The sequence below is a fragment of the Sinocyclocheilus rhinocerous genome, unplaced genomic scaffold, assembly GCF_001515625.1.
Source record: "Sinocyclocheilus rhinocerous isolate Xijiao unplaced genomic scaffold, SAMN03320098_v1.1 scaffold2645, whole genome shotgun sequence".
Lineage (NCBI taxonomy): Eukaryota > Metazoa > Chordata > Actinopteri > Cypriniformes > Cyprinidae > Sinocyclocheilus > Sinocyclocheilus rhinocerous.
The window spans coordinates 433,931-447,784 of record NW_015654522.1 but is presented as its reverse complement, the minus strand read 5'-3'; the positions used below and the strand labels follow the sequence as shown (position 1 = coordinate 447,784).

At 37.7% G+C, this 13,854-nt stretch overlaps 1 protein-coding gene across 2 annotated transcripts in view; it reads left to right on the top strand.

Moving 5' to 3' along the window:
- The first annotated feature begins 969 nt into the window (after positions 1 to 969).
- Positions 970 to 13,854, top strand: part of sema3b (sema domain, immunoglobulin domain (Ig), short basic domain, secreted, (semaphorin) 3B) — a 33,598-nt gene continuing 20,713 nt past the window's right edge. For both annotated transcript variants that reach the window (XM_016524307.1, XM_016524305.1), the window contains exon 1: positions 970 to 1,490. The gene's annotated coding sequence lies outside the window, so the exon portion shown is untranslated. The remainder of the gene's footprint in view (positions 1,491 to 13,854) is intronic.

Here is a 13,854-nt window from a genome sequence, read left to right as displayed (position 1 = left end):
TTAATGAAATCATATTTGCTGACTGTTGCCCTCTAGAGTGTCTCATCGGTGCCATAATGACGGCACTCAGTCGAACGTGTGTAGTGCAGCTCACATTGAGCTTGTAATGATTGTTAGATTGTTAGATTCATTTCATGGATACACTGTTTTAAATATAGAGTAAAGGGATAGTTCACCTAAAAATTAAAAACCTTATTTTTGGAACATAAAATGAGCGACTGAAAAAATGTACTAGTTGTTCTTTTTCTTGCAGTTGAAATGAATGGGAACTGGATTTTCAAGCTTCAAAAAAGGATGCAAAAGCAATATACAACATCACTAAAGTGATTCATATGATGTGTCACTATACTTCACCTCATCTGAAGTAGTACAATAGTACTATAGCTTTTTTTTTGACAAACCACAATTTTTATTTTTATTCACTGACTTTTTTCCTCCAGTGAGCTGTTAACCACTGTGACCAGATCATTGAATTTGAGAACCATATCAGTCCATTTGTGTGGACGAATAATTTAGGTTGGTTTTGAGAACTGGATAATCTGACTCATTCGTGAATCAGACATTGCTAATTTCTTATGAACTCTGATAGAAGATATTCAGTGAATAATAACTTTTCTGGCAGTTCCTCAAACAAACCTTTCAGAAGACTTGAAAAGCTAGAATATTCTTTAAAAATTTTCTTTGTTCCACAGAAGAAAGAAAGTCGTACGGGTTTGGAACGACTAAGGAAGAGTTCATTTTTGGGTGAACTATCTCTTTAATAATTTACCTCATTACACTCCTAAGGTGAGCTAAAGTTGCACCGGAGTCCTTAGGAACTCATCCAAAACTAATTAAAACATTCCACCATAACAAAACACTCATCTGATAGTGTACATCCCAGTATTCACGAGAGAGAGAGAGAGAAAGACTTTTACCTCTGACCAGTCTCCACCCATAATAGCCTGACATCCAGGAGGGAGTGGCTGACCGAGGGAGGGGAAAGAGAGCGAGAGAGCTGGAGAGCTCGGCGGTAGCAGTCAGCGCAAGAACCAAATCAGAGAAAGACTGGAAAAAATAAGGTAGATAGAGAAAGAAACAGTGGAATTAAGAGCTAAGAAATAAAATAAAGAAGAAAAAGAGAGAGAAGTCTGGAAAATAATTTCAGACCAGGACAGAAGAGACTGAGAGAGAGAGGGAAAAACAGACAGAAAAACAGAAAGGGACAGACACATTAATTAAAGTAGTCTTGGACTTCACATTGGAGACACATGTCCATGCGTGGACTGTTGCTGCTGCTGTGATCTGTCATTCCTCCTCACAGCGCGCGCGCGCGTGTGTGTGTGTGTGTGTGTGTGTGTTCTGGAAAGGCTGAGGAGAGAGTGTGTGTGTGAGAGCCTGTCGTTCCTCTGGAGTCTACGGGACCATGGCACCTGTCAGGAACGGATGAACTTCAGGCTTAAAGGACTCGCGGGGGGAAAAGAAAGAGAAAAAAGCTGAAAGAGTGAAAGGTAAGTTAGTTTCTCTTCTAGCAATTTTATAGCAAAGCTGTGTGTTTGTATGTAGGAGTGTGTGTGAATGGTTCTCCCTTTTTAATTTGTGATTAGTGTGGATTCATTTGTATTAACCAGCATTTAAATAGTTTTATATTTACTAGAATACTTTGAATAAAGGCCATACAAATAGTTAAAAAAGTAAGAGTGTGTACATGAGGTAGGGCCCCCCAATGCACAAGCTGTTCGACCTCTTTGTGCATGGTGTGTATTGAACATATTGTACAGTATGTGGATGAATGGTACGCTGGTATTGTGTTTCTAGGGCGAATACTATAGTTGAGTCTGAGATCTTGTGGATAAATCATGGGTTGTTATGTTGGTACAGTTATGAACACTAATTTAGATTGCATGTCTCTGTATGCGGGTGGACTGACCTATCTGGACTGTGTTTTCTTAATATAGGATGATATTAAAAGATTAAATGGTCTGTGAATAGGGGATGGAGAGAGTGACAGATAAAGAATGGAAGAGTGATAGGGAAAGATGTGTTCATTCTGTAAGTGTGTTTCTGCTGAAATATTTACCCTGGTGCAACTCTGACTGTTCCTGTGTTGCTCATGGGATGATGTTCTTTGGTTCACACAAAGAGAAAAAGACTGTTCTCATCACTCCATCATCAACATTTTAGGATTTTTTACATTTTCAACCCCAAAACCATCACAGATTAATGAAAAGATGACAAGATGAGAGTGTATAGTCACACACAAACACATACATTTGGTTCTTTCTTAGTGGAAATGTATGATAGACTTCTTTTAATCTTTTTAAAGCTATTTCCATTGACTTTTTAAAACAAAGGAAACAAATTTATAAACAAATGTAATATTTCCTCTCTCTCTCTCTCCCTCTCTCTCTCTCTCTCTCTCTCTCTATATATATATATATATATATATTACATTTCTATTTATTAATATCTCTCTCTTTATTTATTTATGCCTTAGGTTATAGATTAACCGTAAATTAACACAAGCGTCTTGCATATACAATGCATTTACAATGCAAATACATTATTTGTCAATCAGTGAGTTTTCAAACCGAGAACATCCCAAATGTCCCAAAAGAGTGGGTTTGTCAGAATTTGCCCCCAAACTATAGCGAAGTATGTATACACACAAAAACACCCATAATCCATACCATGCACTACCCAAAACAGTAATTAGACAAACACTCACATGCCTTCCCTCACTCAAACACACACACACACTCTCCACTCATGTGTTCACACAGAAACACATTGTGATTTTGGTCAGCTGTGTTTTTGGTGAGGAGAAGAATGGCGTGTTGTTTTAGTGGCGACTCTGGGCAAGCATTGTGTGTGTGTGTGTGTGTGTGTGTGCTTGATTAAATTACACGCAACGACTCATGCACACACAACTGAAAGGTCCCAGACTCTCCTTTAATGTGCATCTCCAAGTGACTTTCTTTATTTCTTTCTGGCTCCTTGATTCCTGCTCTCAGGATTAGGGGGTGTGTAGAGAGACAGAGAGAGAGTAAGTAAGAGAGATTGAGAGTGAGATGGCTTTTAGCCCGGTGCCTCAGCCGGTGTGGATCGTTAATTGAGCTGCTCTCATAGGGGGGTATCAGACCCCAGATTAATTTGGCTCCCCCTCCTCACGCACACACACACACACACACACACACACACACTCGTGCTTTCACCCTCACACAAAATCACACTCTCTTTCAGGGCCCTTTATATCCATCTATTAGACCACAGTTGTCAGATGTCCTGTCACTGCTGGAGTTTCTATTCTGATAGGAGATTGCGGGTGGGTGTGGGCTGGTGTCTCTATGGTGGGGTTATTGATTGTTTTGTGGAGTGTAGTACTATTTAACTGTTGTGGGACCTGTAGGCCGGGACTCATTAGGTTGTCTTATAACAAAGAATACATTCTGTACATCACTGTGAATGTTTCTGGGTTCCCAAGTAAAGGAAAGCCATGGAAAATATATCAGGAATCTTACAGTTGTGTTTTCCAGACCTGAAAAAGTCATCTACATTTAATACATCATAAAAATAATGGAAAAATCTATTTTATATTTAACTTTAAAATATTTCATCAGCTAGATATTGCTTTTGTTTAGAATTAAACTTGATGATAAGCTATTGTGATGTCCAATTTGTAGTCGAGTCACTTCAGTTGAATCAGTTCACTGAATGATTCATTAATTAATTGTTCTAAAGCTAAAAGACTTTGATGTAATCACACATGCCTGAAAAGGATGTGGAAAAGTTGGTCAAAAAGTGTGGGAGCCCTAAAATATCACTTAAGTGTCAAACTTCAGGATATTCCTGGTAGATGAAGCAACCACACAAAATAATTTCGAACTTCCTTTAAATACTGTTGTTACATAATCGTTTCTCCATTGTTGCACTATTATGAAAGTTACAGGCAGATGAAGACATTTTAAATACTCTGCATTTCTTTTCTCTTCTTGTTTGTTGATTGTGCCTGCAGCATTGTCTCTAGAACAGCAATGTGACTCAGTGCCTCTTAATATATCATTTTGAGATGTTCAGTCCAAATGAAGAAGTGAAGGTTGATTAGATCCTCACATCCTTCCTCACGTGTTCAGATACTGCATAAGGATGCTATTGAAAGAATGAGGAATGAGTGTCTTGCGGCCTAAAACCAGATAAAAACTATCATGTAAAGTGGCACATGGTGTAGTGGAGGGATAGAGGAGTGATTTAACTGCTCGTTTTTCTGAGATGTTCAGGATTATGCGAACTCCCTCATCTTGAGCGTTTGCTAGAAACATCATGCAGATAACTGCAGCCTCTCTACAGAACTATGTTCCAAAAATATAAATCTAACATGGTCACTCTTGTCTCTTTCTGGGCTTGGTGAGCAGTAGATTTCAGACATGTCGTTCTGAAACTTATCAGAAAGTTATTACTCAACAACAAAGTTGACTGTTCTGAAATTAAATCATTGAAAATAATTATGAAATAATTATGTATTATATTATTTCAAGAAACTGTGGGTAAGTTGATCAATAGATCTATGAATATCCATTTTGCATACAGTGCTGTACTATAATGTTGTAATCGCTAAATTTATTTTTAGCATTTAAAATGGTTGGTTTTACATTTTTACACTTTTTTTTAGACAAAATAGTGTAGAATATAAAATTGTCAATTTATTACTTACTGGCAATTAACAGCTTATCTTCTAGAGTTTTAATATTTATGCATGCAAATTAGGCTTCTGATATGACTGTAGTGATCATCTCATTTGCAAATGATTTTACACTTATATAATAATACTATTTATTTCTTAATGTGCAAAATTTTTTAAAGAGAAAAATACTGAGTGCACTTTTAATGTGTATTTGTTTACTGTAGTCTATTCACACATACTGTAACACCACTGCAGTTACATTTAATAAGCGGTATTGTAAACTTTCTGAAGTCTGAATTAATCTTTCATTGTAGCTTGAGCAAGAACAAAGAGCTGGTTTTGGTATACAGCTTGCAGAAGTTAATAATTTAACAATAACAGAGCTATCTATAATACTTGTTATCGCTTCCTGTTTTGATTATTGAGTTATTGATTATGATTATGTTGAGTGTCTGTGCCTTTCTTGAGAATGTCTGCCGAGAGTTTTTAGAGGATATGAAGATGGAGAGAGAAGAACAGGATCGAGTCAAAAGTGCAAAAATGTTGAACAGGTCAGTTTACCGAAGGTGGGACGACATACTTACTCTGGAGGGAGAGGAGAAGATGAACAGATAAGGACAGAATGATAAATCAGAAAGGATTAGAGAGCAGTGAAGGAGGGTGTTGATTTTTGTAATGATACTGTAGCAAATGATGTGTGTATGTTTGTGTGTTCGTCCAGACTTGAACAGGTGTGTGTGTGTGTGTGTGTGTGTGTGTGAGAGAGAGAGAGAGAGTGGTGTGTAAGTTGTTTTTATGACGTAAAAAATTTACCCCGCAAAAGTACAGTCAAACCTGTGCACACACAAATTTACATAGATTATATAGATAACACATTACACTGAGTTTGATCAACCCCCCTCAGATGAATGTGTTTTTGGCTAAAGTATTTTTCCATCACTATACTGTACATTTATTTTTAAGTCAGGGCTATAGAGGCATGATGTCATTAGACAGTGCCCGCAGAAGTGTGTGTGTTTGTGTGTGTGTGTGTGCGTGTGTGTTCATATGGGTCTGAAAGATGACAAAACATTGCTGCTTGATTAAAAAGAGGGAGGCATTCCTGAACACATGCTTTTAAAACAGGGAGTGTGTTTGTTTGTGTTGTGCCTGTGAGTGTGTATGTCTGTTGTTACGTGGCCATGATTAAAGAGTGAACAGATAAATCATGATGACCTGCAAGTTGTAGGTTGTTTTGGAAAGATACACATATGAGCTACGTCAGTGGTATTTTATAAAAATGAATGAAATATGTGACCACTTTGTTTAATTTATTATTAAAAAAGCCCAGCATTTGGTAACAGAATTGTATTTCTGTTATCCAAATAGTTCTTCCACAAATTCAAAAGAATTGCTAATGGAAGCAATTAGGGAACGGGAATTGTTAAGAGGCATCAAAACTAAATAGGAAACATTCCTCAGTCTCCTTCTCTACTTACTTCCCAAACTGTTTGTCATTCACGTTCGGCCACACTAGAGCTCTAGGAACTGATTGTAAATAGGGGAAGGAATACAGCGTGACACCTTTGTAAAAAGGTGCGAATGACTGTGTGACACTGATAGATTTCCCCTTTAATAGAACCAGACTGAGTGTAACTGGGCACACAGACAGGTTCAAATCCATTGGCTAAAGATGCCACTATATATAGAGAAAGAGAGAGAGTGACAGTCTGAGAGAAAAAGAAAGAACGATACATTAAAAAGGCATTAAGGATTATGGGTAATGGAGCAGGCCCGTCAGTGTGGATTAGCTAATGCTCATCAGAGAGTAGAAGTGTGTGTGTGTGTAGAAATGTGTGCATGAAAGGGGGGAGAATGGATCCCTACATACACCCCTCAGTAGTATGCTGCTCATGTCTGTGTGTGTGTGTGGTTAGGTTGCGTCCTAGCTCATTACCCCATAGTGGTCGACTAAAGTGTGTGTTCAGCAGCAGCTTTTAAATAATGAAAGAAGATAGAAGATATCGGACGTGCACGGATAGCAGTTTGTGTGTGTTTGAAATAGGATGAGGAGAGATGGGGGCGGGTTGCAGATTTGGATTTGATGCCCACAAACCCCTAACAAGCTACCTGCTTGAGTGTGTGTGTGTGTGTGTGTGTGTGTGTGTGTGTGAGTAAGAGAGAAAATGATCCTCTCTTAGCGAACTTTTTTGATTTCATAAGTGGAACAGGACTCTTCTGCAGTGGACATATTTACATACTGCAGAAGCGCCACAGGAGAAACTACTGATCAAGTGAAATATAATGCTGTGTGTGTGTGTGTGTGTGTGTGTGTGTAGTGTTGAAGGTCCATTCCCTTTGAGATTCTACCCACTAGCACTCTCAGCCATAGTAAATCAATACCTGTCAATCACATACACATACACATACACATACACACACACACACACACACACACACACACACACCTGGCTGCTGTACACACCCTCAATTGTTATTTGCCCTAGGGCACCTCACAGCAGATAGTGGGGCAGTTTTGTCTGTGTATGTGTGTGGAGATGAAATGTGTGGGGCAGTTTTGTCTGTGTATGTGTGTGGAGATGAAATGTGGAATTCTTTGGTTTCTTTATTGCTGTGTAGTTCATTAGTGGTCAGATTGTTTCTCTAATTAGTCAAATAGTGATTAGCACAAGCAATTCCCACACGTTTCCATTAACAAGGACACCTTCTGGACTGGATGTCAGCTGGTATTGACCTTTCTTGAACATGCAGCAAATTGTGTGTGTGTGTGTGTGTGTGGGAGATGAGGGCTCAGTGGAGACAATGACGAGAATTCCTGCTTGCATTCCTTTGGAAACTACACTCACACAACGTATTTCAGGCTTAAACAGCATAAAATGTTTATTTGTTTTGTTTTTATTTTATCTCATTTTATTTTGTTATTATAACCTTATTGAATTATTAGTAATAGTGGAGAATGTAAATAAGTGTTAATAAAGGATAAAGAGTTTGTGTCATTTTAATCACATTGTATATTAAATACATTTATTTTGAGCTAACTTAATAGTTAATAGTTCATCATTTACGCAACTTCCTGTCATTCCAAACCCCATATGAAAGAGGAATTTGAACTAGTCATGGTCACCATTCACTTTCATTCTCTGGAAAAGAGTGACTTGGTCTATGCAAGAAAGAAATTCATACACGTTTGGAACAATGTGAGGGTGAGTAAATGGTGACGGAATTTTCTTTTTTTGGGGTGAACTATACAGTCAGGGTCCATAAATATTTCTTACTGGCCTTGTACCGAGTGATGTATTACTTCCAACTAAAATATTTTTTGTTTTTATGACAATGGAAAATGAAATAACTTTTTTTTGCTTGTATATTTTGTCACTGTGTCTTGCAGCATCATAAATGAGATGAGCCAGTCTCTATGTGAAACTGCACCTGTTACAAAAACGTGATTCTGTTTTTAATATTTTAATTTTAGTGGTTTTACATCTGGGATATTTCACATGTGTCACCACCTGGAATTCTGGAAGAAAAAACATCCAAGATAAACACCTCATTGTATATTTACCACTAGGATAAATGTTTCAATTTCAAGTCAATTTCAAAAAATTTTTCATTTCAAGTCTCTTTCTTCCATATGGCAATGTACATCCAAATGATTATTGGAAAAGAAAAAAATGTAGGGCAGGGACTTGGTTCTTTGATGGTTGTTGATAGGATGGAGGCATATCTGAATGAGAGTGTGCAGTAAAGTGCGGGATTTAAGTGAACTTAAAGTGGTCCTGCATATTTCACCGGAACATCTAGTTATGATTTTGATTGAAATTACAAGATCACATGGAGGAATTGTTCACAATAAGATTATTAAGATCCGTTTAGAAAATAGATCTCCATTTCATGTCGTTGTTTGATAAATTGAATGTCTTTGAGTCACTTGCATTACTTCAGTTAGTGTCACACTGTCATTCTTATAATTCCATTTAAATAACATATTAGTTTATGTATTAGTATAGAATAACACTTTATTTATTCACTAAAGCCATTTCTTTCTTTCTTTATAGCCATTTGTTCCATGTGAAATCTTGTTTGGTTAGTTCTCCTGCAGCTGCACTCATTACTGAATTAAATTAAACATTCACCAAACTAAACACAAAGTCTTAAGTGTGCACACACACACACACACACACACGAGGCTGGAGTCTGTGCTGTCTACTCCCTGTGTAGATCTGCTTATCACGTTTACAGTAGTTACTTGACATTTGTCTTGCCATATGTTTTTAAAGCCTGCTGTTCAGTGTTCATAGTGTTTATGTTTGCATATGAGCTTCTTTGTGTGCGTGTTATTCAATCGTGTGTGGGTGTACAAGGTAAAGATGGAGTGTATGAATGCATATTCCCTCTGGTTTATGATAGAGGGTTTTTTATGACGTTACTCTGTGGATTTTGCATCTGTAAATCTAATAAAGAGTTTCTTTATAGAGCATTTTTTATTGTTTGCAGGCCATTAAATAATTTGTTCCACTACATATAACCAGTTCAGGTTTCCTAGGCTTCATTTAGAGGTGATTTTAAGTTTTATCTTTCTCTCAGTCTGTCTGTCTGACTTATAATAGATGGGTTTTTTGGCTTCAGATTAGGAGAAAATTATCTTTTTGTTTGATCAAAAATGAATTGCAGAGTAGATGCTTTTTAATGCTGTGTGTGTGAGATTTTTCCCTTGACCTGTTAAGTACATCTTGCTCTGTTTCTTTCTAAGGGTGATTTCCCAGATGGGTGGTTCTTTGGAAACCATAAATGGCCCACCTGCATGGTCCAATCACAGATTTAACTGACACCTGAGAAACAAGGTGTGTGTGTAAAACCCATCTATCATCTTTTACTGCGGCCCCTGCCTTTCAATTACACTCTAATAGAGGGGATTTCTGCCTCTTTTGAGACAGCTCATCCAAAGGAACTGTGTGTATGTGTGTGTGCAACAGAAAGAAGGACACATAGAGTGAGAGTCAAACTTTAAAATTTAGCAAAACTGCAGTAAAACTGACAAGGGATTAATTGTAAAAGTGACAAAGGTATTATACAGTGGAGAAAAGCTACTGTGTGTGTGTGTGTGTGTGTGTGTGTGTGTGTGTGTGATGGTCCCATTGGGTTAGTCTGGAACTGACACCCAGAGACTCGTGGGTCGAAGGCTCAAAACTCCAGCAGTGATCCGCCACTCTCATCCCATCACATTCCCAGCAGAATCAGTCAAGCCGCTGATAATCTCTCACCATCCCCATGAATAATGTTACCGCTGTCTGTGTGTGTATGTGTGTGATCATTAGTATCATACCAGAGGCCTTGACAGCTTCCTGGCGGTATGCTGTGACACACTCACACACACTGTCTCTTTATCCAGTCTCCAGAATCTCTTCTGACAGCTCTTACTGGGAACAGATCTTCAGCCCCTGCAGGGAATCAGGCGCTGTGTGTGAAGGCAGGGAGAGGAGCGGGAAGAAGAGCAGAAGACTTGTCAAAGTGTTTCCCAAATCCACTTCCACTTCCATCCAAATAAGTGTGACCTCCACTTCTCCTAGACAAAACAGAGAGGGAAGGAAAAAAAGAACGGTGAACAAAAAGAAAAGGTTGAAGTCATATTAATCAGTGTCATTTTACTTATAAAGCACCTGTCAGTCATCTGTAATCCTACCTGGGGGTGGGGCCAGGGATTGACCCCATCAGTGTGTGTGTGTGGGTTATGTTGGATTTCCCACAGGTTCCACTCTACTGCTGTTTTAGGTCATGGAAAATATCCAGACGGAAGTGGTCTGGGACTAGCGCTAAATCGGTCTCATGAGAAAACGCTGTGTGTGTGGTGCAAAAGAGCTGGAACAGATATGTGTCAAACTTATGATGATGGATTGAGTTTTTAGATGGTCTGTGTTCTAGAAGTAAGTGTGCGTGTGTGTATTTAGCTACTTTGATCAGGGGTCTTGAACCTTTTTCAGGCCAGAACCCCTTAGTGGATAGAGAAACGGTGCAGAGACCCGCATTACATATTTTATAAAACTGTTTGGGTAACATTTTGGTATAGGGACCAATTCTCACTATTAACTAGTTGCTTATTAGCATATGCCTATTATTAACACATTGGCTGTTTATTAGTACGTACAAAGCACATATTCTGCATGATCATATTCTACATCCCTAATTCTACCCAATACCTAAACTTAACAACTACCTTACTAACAATTAACTACTAACTATATTGAAGCAAAAGTCATAGTTAAAGTGTTTGTTAATTGCGAGAATTTGACCTTAAAATAAGATTTAATATGACCTTTTAGACCTGGAACTATCATAACAAGCATTAAGTATCATGTTAATGTATTTACATACATTGCTATGAGCTTACATAAATAATAGTCATATAATTTTATCTTCATTAGCTGTAGTTGAAGTTTTTTAACATATATTTTCTATTTTTAATGCATATTTTCTTTTCTTCTTTTGGATAGTTAACAGTTTAGCTTAAGTTAATTGACTTACACTTGCAATATAACTTCAGAGCCTGCTAAAGACTAAAAAAATTAGATCAATTTTCCAAAAAATAAAAAATCTCCTTTTGGAAAATTTTGAAGAATTTTTTTGGGAAAATTCCTAAAACTGCATAAAAGTTCTGTGTGCTAGTAGGATCTAGTTACTTATAGTATTTAATTAGATTTAAATAAACATACGTTTATGATAAGTTGTAGATGGCTAAGTAACTGTGTGTGTGTGTGTGTGTGTGTGTGTGTGTGTGTGTGTGTGTGTGCACGCGCGCGCGCGTTTTTGTGACAAATGAGGACATAAATTTGTATAATGACAAGGGTATGACATAGGTATTACAAGGAGAAGGTGACTTTTCAGGACATTACCCCATGTCCCCACTTTTCACAAAAACAAACCTGTGTGTGTGTGTGTGCACGCGCGCGCGCGTTTTTGTGACAAATGAGGACATAAATTTGTATAATGACAAGGGTATGACATAGGTATTACAAGGAGAAGGTGACTTTTCAGGACATTACCCCATGTCCCCACTTTTCACAAAAACAAACCTGTGTGTGTGTGTGTGTGTGTGTGTGTGAATTGTGTTACCTTGTTGCCCACTTCAAAGACACTGAGGATTATGGGTGAAAGGATTTAACTTCATGATGGTTTGACCCTGAGGGAGAGATAAAGGGGGAGAGAAAAAGTAAGAGAGTGAAATAGAGAGACTATGGATAATATTCAGTTTGAGAAGCATGTGGAATGTGTGCAGACCCAAATCACAGGTTCAGAGGGGAAGTGTTGTAAATGTCAGAGGAGAGTGTGTGAAGAAAACAGAACCATGAGAAACAAAACTCTTAAACCAAGGCTGCGATTAGGAGCGTGTAATTTTCACCTTCTGAATGTTGGTGAGCCTTTAGCCTAAATTAGCAAATTTAACTGTCAGCTGGGGGAGTTATGACGTCCTCAGTCGCAAAACTTTAAGCCAATTGCAGTGGTTCGCGCCTACTGGCCAATCAGATTTGAGTATTATGGTCGGAGCTGAGTAGGTGACACTGCGATGTCACCGTGGTGATAATCACCCTCTTAGTTGTGGAATTTGTTTTATGTCATGTTGCTGTGTCGACCACAGTCATGGTGATTAGCTACGGGTCTTACAACTCGAGGAACACTGACCCAGAATCCAACACTGGCACAAGGACATCAGTCCATCTCAGGCCGACACACACATACACAGCGGCATCCCGACCTCGCACACTTACTGTCCACATGATATTTATTATATTATATTATATTATATTATATTATATTATATTACGTTACATTACATTATATTATATTATATTATATTATAATATATAGTTGTCATTTCAACCATACCAACAGTTTTGTCCCAGTATTTATTTATTTATTTATTTATTTATTTACTGTACATATTTATTTATTTGTAAAGTTAGTGTGCTATTTTTTGCCAAGGAGACAGTTAAAGCTTGAGATAGGAAGACGTATTGCGTGAAACAAAAAATAAAGAAAAATCACAGTAAATATCACTAAATAAACCAAATATTTTATTGCGTCATTTCCAAAATGACTGAAATACTGTTAAAACGTTATTTAATTGTGTTCATTTTAGACATAAAAAGCTAGCTGTGAAAAGAAAATAATTTTTCTTCCAAAAATATTATAATTGTCATTGATATTACTGTTATTTGCATCACAAAATGTTATTAAACACATTATATGAGATGTGATGAAAAGGACACTGGTTGGCTTTTTCAGAAAACATTACAATTTTCCAGTGATGCAGAAGTTGGACGTGTTCAGTGGATAAATTAAATCAATAGTGAAAATGTGAAAAGTGTGTTTTAAGAGATTTTATTTTATAGTCCACAGAGGCAAAAGTGCCTGTACACTGGAGCTGAAATTACGTCACTTTCTGCATTACATAAGAGAAAAGTGCTCACAGAAAGAACTTAACAAGCAGTGAATCTCATGTGAATGTGTAAGTGTGATGCATTAGCTGTTATTGACGTCAGCTGGTCATGCTGACGTAATGCTCATTTGCTGAAGTCGTGGGCTGTTGCAGTAAGGGACAAGAGTTTACAACTTTCTGAACTCCAGTGTGTGTCTGTGTTCTCTATTCAACATTTATTAGAGTAACACCCCTCATTTATTGCCAAACATATTGAAATGACATCTTGTGTTGTTTTACAGGGGTACTTTCTGATTAAACCACAGTATAAGCTCACCACTCTATTGGCTCTTTTACACAGCTGATCCTACAAACTCTACACCAGAAACAACACATTAACAGTACATTGTCTGTGTCCACACACACCTACTCTAACACACACATCTGTAGTCTTCGAGTACGGTATCAGAGTACCTCTTGAACTCAAGGGGTGTAAAGTGTTTAATAGACTTTAAAGATTATACAGCAACACACACATCAAATACCCAGCATTACCATGGTAATCAGAAAACCAGACTGGGGTTAAGGAGCACTATTATCTGGGACACAGAGAGAGAAAAAGAGAGAATACCTCTTTTTGTCCTTTAAGTCCTCAACCCTTCAGAAGTGTTTGCACAGAGCCCCGCAACCATGGATCCTTGCCAAACACAAAAAGTGTGTGTGTGTGTTGGTATTATGGTATTGTACAAAACATTACAATTATCCTTTGAAGAGTGAGGCTCTA